The sequence below is a fragment of the Diadema antillarum genome, unplaced genomic scaffold (genome assembly GCF_040938485.1).
Source record: "Diadema antillarum isolate AM-2024a unplaced genomic scaffold, OU_Dant_1.0 seq00001244_RagTag, whole genome shotgun sequence".
Classification (NCBI taxonomy): Eukaryota; Metazoa; Echinodermata; class Echinoidea; order Diadematoida; family Diadematidae; genus Diadema; species Diadema antillarum.
In genome coordinates, this window is record NW_027272031.1 from 272,889 (window position 1) to 286,909 (window position 14,021).

The window sequence follows — 14,021 nt, forward strand, 5'->3', positions numbered from 1 at the left end:
GGACAAAGGGATCAAAAGTAATGAGCCGTAATCGAAACGCGCCATAAAAACTTAACATTGGGCCCTAAAAATTTGTTTACCCCTTTCTGTGACCTTTGACCTTGTGATGACCTTTAACTCCCCAAGGGACATCTACTGTCCAAGTTTGGTCACAAACGGACATAGGGATCAAAAGTTATGAGCCACAATCAAAACGTGCCCTAAAAACATAACATTGGGCCCTAAAAGTTTGTTGACCCCTGTCTGTGACCTTTGACCTTGTGACGACCTTCACCTCCCCAAGGGACATCTTCCATCCAAGTTTGGTCACAAACGGACAAAGGGATCAAAAGTTATGAGCCATAAACGAAATGCGCCCAAAAACTTAACATTGGGCCCTAAAAGTTCGTTGACCCCTGTCTGTAACCTTTGACCTTGTGGTTACCTTCAACTTCCCAAGAGACATCTACCATCACCCAAGTTTGATTGCCATTGTAGCAACATGTGCTGAGTTACGTGTGATAAGAGTCTCGCAAGTAAACTTTAACGTATGACCTCAAATGACCTTTGACCTTAACATGTGACCTCCAACGGTACCATAACATGAAGGTACCCCCAGTGCATCCATCACCCAAGTTTGATTGCCATTGTAGCAACATGTGTTGAGTTACATGTGATAAGAGAGTCTTGCAAGTAAACTTTAACGTATGACCTCAAATGACCTTTGACCTTATCCTGTGACCTCCAACGGTACCATAACATGAAGGTACCCCTAGTGCATCTATGACCCACGTTAGGTTGTAATCCAAGCAACTTATGTGAAGTTATTTGTCAAAAGAGAGTCTTGCAGGTAAACTTTAACATAGAAAAGAGAGTCTTGCACATACTCTTTAATATATGACCTCAAATGACCTTTGACATCATCACATGACCTCTGACAACACCATAACATGAAGATACCCCTAGTGCTTCTATCACCCAAGTGTGGCTGCCATTGCTGTAACAGTTGCCAAGTTATGCATCATAAGAGAGTCTTGCAGGTAAACTTTAACATTTGTGACGGACGATGGACGACGGACGGACGACGGACGGACGCCGTTTGGATCCCTTAGTCTCGCCTTCACCTCCAGTGGGCGAGACAAAAAAATCAATGGATAAAAAAAAGAATGCTCTGCGTGGCTACTGTGTACTTTTAATGTATGAATGTCCTGACTGAACCATTTTGTATAGCAAAGAAAACAAAATTATAAGGTACTTTCCTTTCTTCAACTTGGTGTTTTTATCGCAACTGATTCAAACCAATTTGAATTGGTATTAAAGCTGTTCATTTGAGATTTCATGCAAATTGGTACCATGAGTATGTAAAGTCATCATTCAGTTTGATACTGACCGTTTTTCTACATTAGATCCACAAAATGTACTTGGTTTTTTCTCTCTCCCTTCTGATTTCAACTTACATTGTTCCTCTCAAAGTTGTTATAAAGGGACTAACCTTGCCTTTATTTTTTTCCCTTTCTGTTGGTTTCCAATTCTTTGGTGTACTACACCCCCATACCTGACAGTATGATCAATTCTCTATGTTAAAGGGATGGTACAGTATTGGTGGAAATGAGAATTGGGCTTTTAACTTTTTGCGAGATACCAAGAAAACACTTCTGATATAGTACAGAGCATATCATTTTAAGAGGAATTCAAAGTTTATTTGATGAAAATCGGGTTTGGAATGACTGAAAAATCCAAAAACAAAGTAAAACAAAGTGTTCGTAATAAAGTGTGGGTCCCACACTTTATTAGAATCACTCTTTTTTGGATATCTCAACCATTTCAAAACCAATTTTCATCAAATAAACATTGAATTCCTCATAGAATTACATGTTCTTTCATATTTCATAAGAGGTTTCTCATTATCTCACCAAAAAAATGTTAGAAACCTGAAATTAGGTCTCAACCAAAACTATACGATCCCTCTAAGTAACACCCTATGCTGTTTTTTTTTTCTCCCCCTCTTTTCTTTATTTAATTTCATCTCAAGGCAAGAATCAAGACGGCTCAAAGAGTTACATTAAAATGGATGAAATATTTGCTTGGTACTTCTGCCTGGATTTTAGTAGGCAGAGGTCATGGTTAATATGTCAGTGTTTTTTATTTATTTATCTATTTTTTTGACTGACTTTATAGCTGCAGGCTGTTGTCTCAGATAGCTATGGGAACTGTGCTGAGCAGTATGACACATCATCACTGTATCAATATTTTGAGTACTTATCGTGAAATATAATGATTTCTGAAGGACGGTCTATCTTGGAGTCCTCATTGATTAATAGCCATTGACACTGATGTAGAAAAATATTTTTGCAAAATGTCAAAATGTCAAAATGGAATTCAGGTTAGTGTAAGAGAGGCATTAGGTTTTTGGCAAAATAAACTATGACCATTCTAAATAATCCCTGGGTACATCCGGACGTATCTATCAAAATCACAACTAAGTGATTCCTGATTGATGTTGACATATTAATGACTCAATCTAAATACATCTTATCATCTAAACCAATAGAATAACAGCATTGCAGGAAAGAAGCAAGTGTAGCTTTCAAAGATTACAGACTTTCCAAAACTCAAAGACAACAGCTTAATGTGTCAAGAAGCATAAGAAGACCGTCAGAAGAAGTGTAGGATAAGATTATTGTTGTTGTTGTTTTCAAAACAGCATTGTATTGGTAAAGCAAGAATAAGAAGACTTTGAAAGGGTTCTGAAAATGCATATGGTTAGGTGTTAGAAAACCAGGGAGCTTTCACATTAACATTTAATCCCCAGCTAGCACAAGCATCAAGAAGTTTATGTTTAATAATCACCTAAAGCATTTCAGCAAAAGATGACCAAATCAAAGATTACTCATCAGAGCATAAATGACAAAATGTCGACCAAATATCTCAATGGACATTGCAAATCATCTCAAAACCATGTGAAAAGTTTCATTATGACACCAGTTCATTCACACGAGATTTAAGTGGCAATGTGAAAGCTACCAGCAGCATGTCAGTAACTAGCAGTTAATTACTGCAAAGGTTAGGAGGGTTAGTTGAAGAAGTTGAAGTATTAAAGCAGCTTTGCAGATGAGTGCATTGTTTGGGCATACCTTCCATCGCCTCATCTACTATCAAGTCCTTCCCTTGCTCTTCCAAAATCTCCTCAAATGAGGGAACCTGGGCTTGCCTTAGGAGAATAACGCCCTCATCTAAAACAGGAAAGAATCATTTTCGTGTTTTTCAATTGCTTTGCAAAAAAATCATTTCAGAAAATGCATGCAGGACAAAGATGCAGTGTGATTCTTCCCTCAATTGCAGCATTACCTTTAGCAATGGCAGAATTACAGAGTGGTTCAACCGTGGCTAAGAAAAATGTTGAAAAAGGCGGTGATTTACTGGAAAACCCTGTTATTCAGTGTATGTGATGTAGAAGTATTTCATAGATGGCATTCATGATGATAATGATGATGACGATGACAACAATTGAGGTGGTGGTGGTAACAGAAAAGATGATGATGGTGATGATAAAGGTGATGAAATGAAGACGATGATGGCAGTGGTGATAGTGGTAGTGTTAAAGATGACAGTAACAATAAAGATGTACAAATCATGAAATTAATAATGGAAATGATGAGGGTGACAATGAAGATGATGAAGATGGTCAAAGAGGTGGTGGTGCTGGTGTAACATACACTGTATGACATATGACAGTAGAATTAATAAACATGTAATTTTAAAGAAAGTGTTTTTGCTCAAAAATGTGTAATGCTAATCAATCCCCCCACAAAAATAAAATTAAATAATACAAAAATGATGCATGTTTTAACAAAATCATATATGTGATTCAATCCAAGACTTTCAATGTGAGATGCATGATACTTATTGAAAGAATGACATGGTTGTACACGATATGCAGCATCAAAAGATATATTTGTAATGAGCAGGAATGCAAGCAAGAAAAGTAAATATCACACTTTCTACTTCGGAACTACAAAGCAACCCTTCATATGCAATTTTCACATTTTCTTCCTTCAAAGGGCATGCTACATACAAGTTTACTGCCCACTGTGGGTCTCAACATTTTTTTTTTTTCTAAAAATGAGAGTATAATTAGATTCTCCTGTTGACCTTTATGGATCACACTGTATTCACGACTGATTTTACAGCACAGGTAATCCTCAATTATCCCGTTTTTACTCTGTTTACCTCTTAGTAAAGTCTTTTCTGCAGTCAACTGATTTTATCCAGCAGTAATCCCTAGGTAAATCTATTACGGGTACCTAGAAAGTGCTGGATTACTGACACATTATGTTGGCTGAATACTAAGAAGGCACCTCAAGGGTTGAACTGTAGTTCTTCCATGTCCACTACAAAAAAACTTTAAACAAAATAATTGCTGAAAGAGCAAGGTTGCATATTGAAAGTGTACATTCTTATAAGGATACTAGCAACACAAGATTTATCAGGACTTTAAGGAAAATGTAACCCACATGTACATGTGGATTGAGTGAATGCAGTAATATTAGTAGAACACATTGGTGAAAGTTCAAGGGAAATCAGACAATCCATCAAAAATGTATGAATTTTTCAAGTTTTGGTGCTGCCATCGCTGGATAAGAAGACTACTACAGATCGTGATGTCACATATGGAAAAGGATTTCACAAAAATTCACATTTTATGGAAAGTATGTATTCCCTCAACTTGTTACTGACGTATGTTGAGGGTAATATTATTCCCCCTGCTTTCTGCAAGAGGAAAGTCAAGTGCTCTCTTTCATGTGCTAGAAATGTGAATATATGTTGCGTTTTCTTTACATTTTCTTTAAATGATATCCACATGTGATGTCACAAACTGTACTAGATGCCTCATCAAGCAATGATGGCACCAAAATTTTTAGAATATATTACATTTGAATGGATTGATTGATTTTCCTAAAACTTTCAACTGGTGTGTTCTAATAATTTGCTGCATTCATTCAATCTACATATGTATATTTGGGTTTCATTCACCTTTGAAAAGTGAACTAAAAATAAACATCATGGAGTCACTCACATATATCATGCATGCATTGGATTCCAAATTATTTCATGAAAAGATAATATTGCAGAAAGGAAGAGACTGAATGATTTATGAAACAACAAACATGTTCTGAATTGTTGTTTTTTTAAGTGGATGACTTAAGAAGATGGTGAAAGTGAACATCATTTTTTTTTTTACATCTGTGAATACATTTTAAAGACCAAAGCTGTCCATTTATTAGACATTTTTAGCTGTATTATGCTAAAAATAATGACATTATCAATGAAGCCAAGAAATGCAGCAGCTTTGCTACTCCGCACAATTTTTTTCTTTTTCTTTTTTTGCCATAATTGCACAAAGTCAAATTAAGCTATTAAAAACAAGGCACACTACAGAGCCAACAATTCTAATTCTGAGCATAAAGCAAATTTCACTATTTGAAAAGAAAAGGATATTTAAGGGAAAATGCATAGATTGCAATTAGCTGGGATGACAATCATTGATCTTTGTTGTTCAAATCTCAAAAAAGACTAACAACAAAAAATATTAAGAAGATCAATTTCTTGATTACTTGGCAGTATATTTGATATTGACAAACGAACTAAGAGCAAGACTAGGTGAGGCTATCTAAAAAGTGATTATCTAATGAGGTAAATTGTGATAAAATGGTGCAAAACAAAATGAGTATTCTTCCCCTGGCCCAAAGTCAGGGAACATTTTTTTTTTTCATTTTAAAGGGATAGTACAGTTTTGGTTGAGATGAGAAATAGGCTTTCGAATTTTTGCAAGATACCAAGAAAACACTTATGATATAGCACAGAGCATACCATTTTAAGAGGAATTCAAAGTTTATTTGATGAGAATCGGGTTTGGAATAACTGAAACATCCAAAAACAAAGTAAAACAAAGCGATCGTTACAAAGTGTGGGTCCCACACTTTATTAGAATCGTTCTTTTTTGGATATCTCAGCCATTTCAAAACCAATTTTTATCAAATAAACGTTGAATTCCTCATAAAATTGCATGCTCTTTCATATTTCATATGAGATTTCTCATTATCTCACCTAAATATGTTAGAAACCTGAAATTAGGTCTCAACCAGAACTGTACGATCCCTTTAAGACTGATACAAATTTTCACTGGATTATGAACAAACTGTGAATGAAAGATGACTACTTAGACAAAGGGTCGCAGTGCAGATCACTATTTTAGCAGTTTTTTTTTAAAACTTTGATGATTAATGGTTTCTGATATACCACAGGGATCGTTACCATTGGGAAACCAAAGTGTGTGAGTGCAAGGAGACACAGAGTGAGACCATTATATGCAAGACAGAAGTTAAAAAGGCAAACCAACCTCCGTTATCTGGGGAGCTTGACGGGGAATCCCCCACTATGGACACGCCCATTGACGTCTGGCCCCAGCCATTGGTCAGTTTACTCTGGTTGCTGACTGATGATTCCAACTCTTGTATCTGGAGGGGGTAAAACATGAGAAGTGGGGACGTTATCTCAAATTTGTCATCTTGGCATATCTCACCAACCATATAAAGTGAATGACATCTTCTCAGTCACGAAGATGTATCCACAACGTCTCCAATAGGTCGCCAATGGGTCTCCACAAAGTCCTGGAGACTTCTTGGAGACCTGGCAAATAAAATTAGTCTCCGTGAATTGACCGTGACTAGGAGACGTTGGGGAGACATTGCGGAGACATCGTGGAGACATCGTGGAGACATCGTGGAGACATCTCCACGACCAGCTGGAGACTGGAAAGAGTCTCCCAAAAACTTGCACACATTTGATTTTTTGTGACTCCCTGGAGATTTAGCTACATTCCAGGAGACATCGCCGAGACATTGTGGACACGTCTTTGCAACTACAACGCAACCACAGAGACTCGAGTTGTCACCAGGTCGCCAACTATTCTGTAGCCCAATGAGATACCCACTGTACTACGGTGGGTAGCAAATCAAGATCGGTTCACTCAAAGAACCATAATATCTGGCGATCTGTTCCCCTGCAACTCTTAATCCATTGCCTACAGGTACATGGTACAACTGTACATGGCAAGTCTGGTTAAAGGATCTCCTGGAGAGTAGGTTAACCCCGTTAAGGACGAGTCCAAAGTATGCTCAGGCAAGCGTCTATAGGAAATGCGTGTTGTAGCAAAATCAAACCGTCCTCAACGGGTTAAAGGAATCATGGAATGATTACGAGATTGAGGAGTCTTTTTATCTTTAAAAGCAGAGGTCCAGTAGTTACAAAGAGTGGTTTACATCAGAAGCAAGCAATTAGCTTCACCATCCACAAATATTTTGCAAGAAAAAATGGAGTTGTGGATCCAATTGTGACTGTTATTCATGTAAAAAAAAAAAAGACATTTCAAAGGTGACATTTTGTTTGAAACTCATTTCAAGCAAGTCATGCAGGATGGTCAGATGGACAAATGAAACAGATGACATAAATCTCTTTAAGGAGGTTCCTTCGTCTTTCTTGGCGTTTTTTCAAATAAACATCGCTATCCGGTATCTCTCAGCACATGCTCACGCATTGATTCAATTTATTCTGTAAACAATCGGTCCCTTTATTAGGTTAAGTGAGACAAAAAGACCTCGCTTTTTGTGTGACTGAATGTTTTCGTTGTTTTTTTTTCTCTCTCCCCATAGCATCCCAAGGAGAAAAGCTTTGTGAAGCCAGGAATCTAATTATTCGGCATGCCTGCAGGCTGTTGGATTTTCTCGGGAAATCACTTCAGTGTCGGTGTCGTTTCAAAGTCTCAGATCTTGGAGTGGTGTTAACTGGAATACAGCCATAGTAAGGAGATTTCTTGCATATGAAGGAAAACAAACGTGTCCAGATGAGTAGGATTAAAAGCACCTTTCCATTTGGACAGAAGAAACTTCTTAAGACAAGCGCCAAACTTGGCAGTGATCACTTTTTATTCTCTTTCTCTCTCTCTAGTCACGTTCACACAATGTTTCTAATCTTAGGGATGAGCTCGACGTTTCAAACTGTCATGATTAGCTCGAGGTTTAGGCCAGTGCAGATGCACTCAAAAGTTTGCAATCTTAAAGTTTAATCGATGATTACAACCACAAGATTTCTTAGGATTTATGTTCTATCCACAAGCCTGGGGGGTTCCCACTTGTAGATTATCGTCACGTGGACACAATAATAAAAAACTCAAAAGCTAGCATGATGTTTCCGTGAACCCCATTCCCCCTTAGCTTCCGGGTCAACTTCAAGGATGTGTTGTCCACATACTACATCGGCGCATATTATCACGTTCATCGCGACACTGCATGCATGTATTTCTTCTGGATCTATGGTTTCATCTTTGAGTGCACCTCTCCTCAACGGTTTAATGTTGATTATAAAATGGGTTCAAGAATGTAGCCAATTGGAAGCGCTGAAATGAGTCACGTGTGCGTGCATTAATTTCTCACTAACATGCACGGCCTGACGTTACAATAGTTACACTAGCAGTGCGCACTCAATCAGTTGCTACAAATGCGTCGCGCGCTACTATACGCGCTGTCAATCCTGTAAACAACTTCTAGTCCGGGCTGCTGCCAGCCGGCCTTTCTTGTGCATACATGTGGCGCACATATACTCTTATACGTACACATCTCACAGTATTTATATGTGCGGGATTTCCGAGTGCGACGTGCGTAATATGTTTGGGACTCACATCTTCGGACATCTTGACTTTTTGACTTGAGCGAGTGCTACATGTAGCTGACTGGTATTGACCCACAAAGGTACGTGAAAAATGCTGTTGGTTTTCGACCCATTTTATAAAACAAATGATGCACAGGATTATTTCGTGGCGTTAGTGGAGGTCCACTAACGCACTCTATCCTGTGCATCATTTGTATACTATCAGGTGTCCCGTGGACGTGCATTGTAGTTTAAAACTACAAGCTACATGTTCATGTAATTGTCAAAATCTAAAAATCTTGAAGATTTCAAACGTTGTGTGAACCCAACTTTTCTCTCTTTTTTCCATCCACACAAGGGTGGAATGCTTAATCAAGTGATATCTAAGAAGCAGATTTCTGCCACAGGATTAAGTGAACATTGAACGACCGAGAAACCTTTGAACTAAATTCTGGCATTGATTGGTAACAGTTTACAATCCAGGAACTCATCCCTATTTCCTTCCGAATGTCTCTAACAGGTAGGGTTTTCATCCAGCATATGACAAAACAGCCCCAGATCTCTTTCAACACGGTATGTCCGAAGATGAAATTACAAAGCCCTTGTCTACAGGACATTCATCTCGGTGCACCCATGAATATCAACCCAGTAATTCATGCCACTGGAGAAGGCAACCATAACCACAATATCACTTGTTTTGATAAAATTTCAGTATCTGGAGCTGAATTCACTAGCAAGCAACCACGTCCATGGCATGTAACCTCAGTTGGAGAAGTCATCTTACAGGATTATCTACAGGAATCTGTAGTGCCTGTGATGTATTTAAACTATTGGTACCTGTACCGTCCGACCTCTCTTATCCGGACATGTCAGGACCGGTGCTCATCCGGATAAGGGCTATGACCAGATATGGGACACTCAATGTTTAACCCATTGAGGACAAGTCCTCATACTCGGGCAAGTGTCTATGGGAAATGCGTGTTGTAGCAAAATCAGCCCGTCCTCAACGGGTTAATACACGCAGCTGTCTACCCAATGGCAGCTACATTTTGTACATGTAACCTACACACTTGTATTGCAGGTAGCAAGTACTGATTGAAGCTATTTCTTGCTTTCAGCACAAAATCATAGGTGGGTATAATTTTTACCAAAATGAAATCAATTTGTTGTCAAACTCTTGGGAAGATTCACCTGCTTAAATATTGAGGAATGCATCAAGCAGGTCTCGAATGCATGTTATGTAGATGAAAATCTGATGTGAATGTATGTTAATTATGTTGGAAATAATATGTAATTCATATGAGTTTCTGTAGAAATTTTGTTTGAGTTTGAAATCCCCTTTTCCCAATGACTATCAGATTGAAAAAAAAAATAATGGCTATATCGGATAATAGAGAAATCCGCATAAAGGGAAGCCTGATAAGAGAGGTTGGACTGTACATATCAACAGGTAGGTGAGATGGGAGTGGGGGGGGGGGGGGGAATGGGGGGGTGGTTGAACTCACCCTGGCCTGAAGGTTCTCCACCTCCTTGGCATGCCTCTCATCCTTGTCAGTTTCTATCTGTTTCTGGAGTCGCTCCTTCTCCTGAAGTTCCTCCTCCCTGGAAGATTGACAGAAGGGAGAGAGAAGAAGAAGACAGAGATTAGATAGGTGAGAAACTAAGGAAAGAGTAACACAGATGTATAAATGCTTGGTAGTCTTTCTCACATGCACACACACAACATTCACACATCATATAGACATATTGAAACACACATTATAAATGTAAATTGATGGATTGCTTAATAGATATAACAGATGGATAGATGGATGGATAGATAGATAAATGGATAGATAAACTGATAGATAGGATAGATAGATACATAGATAGATAGGTAGATAGATAGATAGATAGATAGATAGAAAAATGCCCAAGGCCATAAGAAGGAAAAAAGACTACAGGAAAAGAGGTAGGGTAAACAAAATATATCAAAAGAAAGAACAGAAAATGTTCTAAAATGGCACACAAAGGAAAATGGGGGCAGCAGTTTCTAAAGTAAATTGCGACCCAAATACCTGGCTTATAACTATGTGGACTGAGGGAATACAGCAGTATTACTAGAACACATGGGTGAAAGTTTAAGGAAAATTGCACAATTAAATCAAAAGTTATGAATTGTTAAATCTTTGGTGCCACCATTGGTGGATGAGAAGACTATTACAGTTCATGACATCATGCATGTAGAATGATATGAAGAAAATATAAAGATTTTAGACATACACTATATTCCAACTTTTCTAGCATAATGAGAGACAACTTGGATTACCTCTTTCAGAAGGCAGGGAAATATCACCCTCTATATTTTATGTCAGTTAGTCAGTGAAGGGAATGCATACTTTTTCAAGAAAAAGGAAACGTGGAATTATCTTTATATTTTCTTTGAATCACTGCACATGCATGATGTCATGAAATGTAGTCTTTTCATCCAGCAATGGCTGCACCAAAAATGTGAAAATTCATAACTTTTGAACGGATTGTCCAATATTCCTCAAACTTCATGGACGTGTTCTACTAATATTGCTGCATTCACTATATAATCCACATGTATACTTGGGGAAACTTGCCCTTTAACTGTGTGAATTACACTGTCTTGAAAACAAAAGGTTAATATAAGTAATGAAAAGTATTAGAGGGTTTTTTTGTGGAAAGGATTTTATGTAAGTTATAAAATTAGGGCACAAACATTGTAAAAGTAAAGCATAGATACAAGTACATGGGCACCAACTTTTAAACAATTATGCACAGATATCACTGTTTACATCCTGGTGGAAGAAATTCTTAATTATCAACAAAATATGGATGGATCTGTTATCTGAAATTCAAACGTGTCACAAATAAAAAGTACAAACATAGAAAAATAAATATTTTTGATTTTGTTTTCCAACAAAACATTGCACAGTTGAATGTATGCTTATGATATAATTCCTGATTAATTTTGTGTTATGTTTTGTTGGGGGGGGGGGAAGAGAATGAAAGTAAATGAACTGAACTGAAATAAAAAACAAAACAAATACAAAATGAGCTAAAACTACACTTCTAGTTCTGTTGATATTCAAGGTGTTTGTATTTGCATGACATAACTGTAGGTGGTATTTGTGATTCCAAAGGTTTGTTAATTTAGAAATGAAATGGGTTTTTTTTAGATCCAAACATTAGTGGCATTAATCCAAAGGTTTGTTGATCCAAAAATGAAATAAAGTTTGTTATTCCACAGGTTCAATAGTCTAAATGATATAAGATTCAGTCATTCGAAAATGAAAATAAAAGATGCGTACTGACAAACCTCTGAAATTACAAACCTTACAATGTATATCGCTTTGGGGTTAGGAAACCTTTGAAAAAGCAAACATTTTTTGCATTTATGGATTCACAAACCTTTTTTCATTTTTTCCCCATATTAATGATCATTCTAAATAACATACTATGCCTTATGATTTGCTGAGTTGACATTTAGTTTGAGTATCAGTCGTTTATTACTATCTTCAAAGTTGTATATTCTCTATTCTCTCTTTCTTTCTCCCTCTCTCTCTCTCTCTTATGCCTCGATACAAGTCTCAAACAGTTTCTAAGCAATTTTTTTTTTTTCGGAAAGACAAACAAAAAAATGCAGACGTACCTTAAATAAGGCACATTATATAGAAGAGAACCAACAAAATCTATGTTGCAATGAAAATTAATCTTGCACCTGACGGGCAAGGCACAATTATAGTTCATATTTCTTGCCATTCTAAACTCCAAGACGAAAACAGAGCAGACAATCCGAGTAAGTGATGCCGGTAATTTTAATCATTAGCCCCAAAATAGTTGTGAGAAGGGACAATGAGGGGTACTTTCCCCTGACAGACTGCTCATGGCCGAACGCATCGGACATGAATTGAAAAGGGGTACAGAGAAGGGGATTATGAGCAAATAAGTGAGGCACAAGACGGCCGACGAGGCAGGCAGACATAGAGAGGTCTCAGAGAGAAGGAAAAAAAAGTCTGAAACTAGGTCTCTCTTCAAAAGGTTCGCTCAACTACCACACCTCTTCTTGACAACAGGGAGTGGAGTTGAATGCCTGTTGCAATAAGCTGTGAGTACCAGATTCTACTTTCTCTACGAAAGACATAAAACACCCCTGTATTTCAGAATTAAAGACTGTGTTCTAGCTTATATTATATATTCAGTACAAGTGCACATTATTATGAATTCAATTCCCTCAAACCATGCCTAACATGGTCAAGATGAAATGTCTGAAAAGATGATTACAGAAAAAGAAAGTTGTTTAGAATATCTTGGGTCTCTGCTGAATGCTTAAAGATACATCAATTCATTCACTGTTATTATTGCCAGCTGATATTCCTGACGATCATGCAAAGAGTAAACTCATCCTTATTGTCTGCTGTTGTTGATGTTCTTTGCTGAGAAATAAGTAAACATATCAATAGCACTTTGTTTGATGAGGAAAAATGAAATCTTGACATGTCATTACCAATTCAAGACAGGGAACAATAATTTTTCTCCAAGAGCAAAGGACATTGCAAGCGGCTAATTCTGGGTCAAAAGTCTTCCTACTGGTTGACATGAGAGAGGGAATGTGTTCAATAAATGTTTTATAATCCCTGAACAGTACTATGTGGCCGCAGCATCCTTCAGTGAACACACATTACTTTTTGAAGTGACTATCACTACATTACTGCTAACAATAGCTAATATTTGGTTTAGTCTTATTAATTTTGCTCACTTCCTCTGCGTCTCAATTTTTTCAATCAGAAATGTATAAAACATTCCATACAAAAAACAAAATTGACCAAAATGCAATCAGTATGCTCGATTCCTAAATAATCATCCTCATTCTTAACCCGTTGAGGACGGTTTGATTTTGCTAAAACACACAATTCCCATAGACACCTGCCCAAGTATACTCGGGACTCGTCCTCAACGGGTTAAACCCTAATCCTAATCCAAACTTCCTTCCACTGGGGTTGTCCTACAACAGGAATTAGAACATTAGAACATAGCCAAATGCCAGATTATCCATCCTACAATTAATCTCAGCTACTATGTGTATAAACCTCGTCCACAAGAAAGATGATCCACTCCCTAACAATTAGCAAACAACGACTGATTAAGAGCTCTTTACTCTAGATCTGACCACCATTACACGCCTTCAGAGCTGTTTTACCTCCAGCTGAGGACACAAAGAATGCAGAAGATGCGGTAGAAAAAGAAATGGAGCAAGTGACAAGCAGGTGACATTGACCTCACTTTGGCAATCGCTGCAAGCAGTGACCTCAGCCAATAATTTGATTTTC

At 37.6% G+C, this 14,021-nt stretch overlaps 1 pseudogene; it reads right to left on the reverse strand.

Moving 5' to 3' along the window:
- Positions 1–14,021, reverse strand: part of LOC139745244 (uncharacterized) — a 314,489-nt pseudogene that overhangs the window by 29,709 nt on the left and 270,759 nt on the right.